Here is a 5,074-nt window from a genome sequence, read left to right on the forward strand (position 1 = left end):
AATCCGAGCACAAACATTCACGAGTTGAGTGACACAACTTGCTTATGCAATTGTGGGCTAGGTTATGGTAGATTAACTTCTTGGTTTGAGCTGTTTTATGCTCTCGAGTGCAGTTAGGCAAAGGTCCACGACCCGGGTTAGTTCTTGCACACTTTCTATGGTGCAAGGGCTTCCCATAAATGGCGTCATTGGGGAATAGTCCTACCACATAGCCACAATGCATTTTGAATGTGTGTGTGTGTGTGTGTGTGTGTATGAAAGAATTCTGTTATAATTTTGTTTTCAGTTTTTTCAAGAAGGGTAGAAATGAATTGCTGAAAATGTATCCATTTTGTAGCATTGTTGGCATTGTTATTGAAATCTACAATTTCAGCAATTTCAGCATATTGTTCAATTTTTTACAATTCCTACATGTCTCAATTTCTACTTGTTTTCATTTTCTATGAGTGCTACAATTAGTGCATTTAGATTAATTCTTCTCCCACATATCATTTGCAAGTCTAATTTTTGATTTTTTATATTTTTTTCAATTTTAAAATTTAAAAAAACAGTCAACTGAGCATTAAATTAAAAGAATTGGGTGAAATAAACTACAAAATTAGTTTTCTAGCATAGTGTTTATCCCAATTTTGACTCCTTACGTGGAGAAATTGGGATAATAACATAAATTAAGGGAGGATTTGGTGCACACAAAATTTTTTATGTTTTTTTTTGCGTTTTTGCATTAGTGTAATTAACACGAGTTAATTACACTTAATCCTCTCTCTAATTTGAGGACATCTTGATTGGCTGGTTGCATTTAATGCGCATGCAAGCTTTTCCAAAGTCTATTTTGAGTGGCTGGACACATTTAATACATGCAGTCCCCAAGTCAAAGACTCTAGGAAAATCCCTTTTTTGGTAAAATTAAAAATTGAAACCATAAACAACAAACAAAAAATATAAAAAATAAAATAAAAATAAAAAATAAAAAGTGAAAAGGTAAAAGGGGAAAGAAAAAAGGTCAAGGAAAAAAAGAAGAGGGCAGGGGAAAGTATAGATTTTTTTTGGAAAGTGCTCGCACAAACCTGCCTAATATATGTTTTAGGCTGTTGCAACAATCACGTTGACGCAACTTGTGTGACACCCAAAATTTTTGTAATTTTACATAGCGAGCTTCCTTAACTATGGAAGCCAGTGCTTACAGCGCTTGACTGACTCGAAAAAAATACACTATTTTTGGTGCTAGACGGATTAAGAAACACAAAAGATGTGTTTTTGAAAAACTTTGACCAATCTATTTTTTTAAAAAATTAATTAAAAAAATAAAAAATATTAAAAAATTTCCAAACTTGTCCGAGGTATCTCTAGGATCTTCGTGCACCCTATAATCACATGCACCTATGATCTGGGCGTGTATTAGAGGGGCCAATATAGATGATAGTACATCTATCAAGCTAGGTACATACCAACGTACATTGGGGTATTGTACAAGGACCTGCACTAGGGACCAGCGATACATCCTTACAGATTTCGAGTCAATGGAAGGATCCCCAGTCCCAAGAAGTGAGAACCCTAACTAGGTTTGAACAGTCAATCCAGCTACTACCAGTCTTTTTGACCATGTAGTTAGCTATCTCAAAGGTTTAGCCTCAACCGCTACCTCTTAACCAAACCTTACGACTTATAGACCATATGATGAAGGAGTTGAGGTTAACTCTAGAGAGAGACATGGTGTACTCTCATTGTTGCAAGCAAGGAGCGTTCATGTTGATATCCCTGTCCATACAACCCATGTTGCACCTGTTGCTCTGTTGACCATCGAACCACCCCCTGCACAAGTGCTTATGCCTGATGGCAGGACATTAGAAGAAGTGCAGATGGTAAAGGCACTGATCCAAGCTGCTAGAGCAAAGGAAGAAGAGACTTTGCAATTAGTACAACAACGATTAGCAGCCCAAACAACCGAATACACCCAAAACAAGTCCCAAACTAGGACTACGTAGGTAGTGCCCAATAGTCTCGACATAAGCAATAACATTATGTCTACCTCAGGGAGTACGACGCATCCACAGAGACTCTTGTGGATTTCACCAAAACGGGCCAAGCTTATGGTGTTAGTTGGGAAGGGATTGTCCAATCCATATCTGGGGCCACGAGGACAGAGGAGGAAATACCTGCGATTTCATATATAGGGTCATTGAACATGAAAGGATCCAAAGACCCATCATTTTACGAAGCACATAACTTCCTCTTGTGAAAATTCTAGTGCTAGTTAACTAGAAAAAACACTTAAAAAGCCCTTCACTTTTTCTTTTTTAAGTTTATCTAAGGATATCTTATTCGTGCTTTCTTGTCCACCTAGACATGCTTTCAAAATCTCTTGTGTGAGTAAGTCAAATGTTCCATCATCTCAAGAGTGGGTCTCATGTGTTAAGCTATGTTATATTCTTGTTGTCTATGCAAGGTGTTCTTGCTTCTTAGAAGATGGTGAAGAATGCTTGAGCCAAGTCTAGCACTACGTCCACTTTATGTGAACATGCCATTTCTCCATTGAAGATGTATAAACTATGTAATAACTCTCATGAGCCTCCTGTGCCCTTGGTGGTTGCACATGGCCATGTTATCACCTCTCTTTAAGGACTTCACAACCCCTACTACCCCCACAAACTTGTTTCGTATTCTCGCCATAAGATTATGAAATTGATATCATTTGGCTAGGTGCAAGATATTATTATAGCTTGAAGACAAACAACAAGACGACAGGGTAAGTGTGAGAGTTGACTAGCTATGAGATATTATTGTGTCATGAAAAACAAACAGTAAGAGAGGGTAAGTGTGAGAGGACATATTCTCCTTTTCATGAAATTATAAATAAATCTTCAACTTTGAGACCTGCAAGAATATTGCGTTTTTATTATGTGACATTATATGTTACCTAGACTACAATGATGAGAAGAGTTAAAAATCATAAATAAAATCTGTCCACAAGGGCTATTTGGATTGTTATTATGGGACATCATATGCTACCTAGAATACAATGATCAAAAGGGTTAAGAATCATAAATAAAATTGTTCCATATAGGGGTTGTGTGCATCTCAACCTATCATAAGCACTCATAGATTGCTTATTATTAATAACAACACATTACTTAAATATACATAACTAATTATAGTTTATCACACAACACATTCATGAATAGTTTTTTCTTTCTTCCTTTTATACTAAAACACATGACACATACACATGACAAAATAGTGAAGGATTGGCTTCCACACTTATTACAATATTCCTTTAATTCTTGAATTAAATCTATCTTTCATTTCCAATTACAAAAGATCTACATAGTTATACTACTTTATTTTTCTTTTATAATAATTAAATCTCTTTACAAAATGTACAAAAGTGATGACACTAACAAGCCTAGAATTTTTCCACCAAATTGTTCACAAAAGAAATTCTATTTCCAATATGCATAGAAGGAAATGTCTCTTTTCTGAATTGCCAAAAATAGTAGTAATTGAAGAAAATGCTTGTTCAAAATTGTTTTTCCTCTTAAACCCCATGGTGAGAAGGATTCATATTAGATTCACTAAAAAATGTTTCCCCTACATTGGTGCTTATCAAAGGTGGCCAACCGCCTTATATGGATCTAGTTTCTTTCATAATAAAATTGCCCCTTGGCCTACCTTGATGTTTATATAGATTGATGCCTTTTTTCTCTTCTTATTAATATTATTCTCTATTTTCTTCTTAAATATTGCTTATATAAGAAAATCTATGTATCATATACACACTACTATACCCAAATTCCTTCAAATGTTGTTCACAATAGGAAACTATTGTCATGATGTCCATATATTTGGAAGGAGGAGGCAAGGAAGAGGAGACTCAAATTTTTGGGACTATATGTTTTGACACACATAACATTAGTGTACTGTGATCAAAAACTAAGATGAAATATTGGAATATAATTTAAAAAAAAGGCATGTGCTCCATGGTTTTTTTCTTTGCAAGAATATATTTTCCCAAGCGCTTTAACATTTCTTAATGTGGCTCATGTCGAGATTTTTGTAGAGTTTTCAAAACGAGATGCATAAGAGAATTCACTTTCTTGAAGGCTACCATCACATTATTGTCATTTATTACAAAATTTCACGATAGTTTGATCTTTTCTGGTCAAGGGATGTATTATCATCTACAAATTATCAGTTTTAGCATCTATATTTTGATTTTAATTCTCAACCTTCAAATAATCTAGCATGTATATTTAGATGTGTGCAAACATTTGATCCATTGTAACAAAAAAAGAAGAAGAAAAAAGATCTTACATTTTTTTATGTCCATGCTCTTTTGAAGTGAAAGGTCCTCTCATGGAGTTTTGTTCTTTCTTTTTACTACTCATGTCCATTCTTATGTTGTCTTTTGGCTTTTATCCATGAATGATTTCATAGCTTTGCCATAGGATGAAGCAATGAAGCCCTAATGACATGCCATTTTTTGTGGTTCATGTTCCATAATGTCAAAAGAGAAGAGAAGTGGAAGAGAAGAGAGAAGTTAGGTAATGAAGAGGAGAAAGATAGGTTGTTGTAAAGGAATCCTTTTGTCTTTCCAATAATGTAAATTGGTATTATGGCTCACCCTAACCCTCCTTGAAACACATCCAAAAGGAGATTACCTTTTGAACCGCAACTGTCGTGAGGATCTTTCCAATGGCCGAGCTCATAAACCTTGAGGTCTCCAAGCTCTACAACTCCTTGAGAAACAATTCCACCGCGTCTCCCGCGAGTGTTGTCACACCGCCGCATTGCACTACGTGTCCTCGTCCCTCTTCTCACCTCACTTCACTCACACACACACTCACTAGCATGCTTTAGGGAGGAGAAAGATTAGCAAGAGCAAGACTCGATTGCACAATGGGAGAGTCTATTGTATTATGAGAGAAATTCACTTATATACATGGTCGTAAGTGTTCACACTCACTTAAACTGTGGTCGGTCGGGCACTTTAGGCTCATAAGAGGCCTAATGCTATTACAATGACTACTCTCATAATATATCCATGAAGTATATTCACTTATATACATGGTCGTAA

Source organism: Cibotium barometz, chromosome 30 (assembly GCF_041138505.1).
Source record: "Cibotium barometz isolate CiBa-2024 chromosome 30, ASM4113850v1, whole genome shotgun sequence".
In the NCBI taxonomy this organism is placed as follows: domain Eukaryota; kingdom Viridiplantae; phylum Streptophyta; class Polypodiopsida; order Cyatheales; family Cibotiaceae; genus Cibotium; species Cibotium barometz.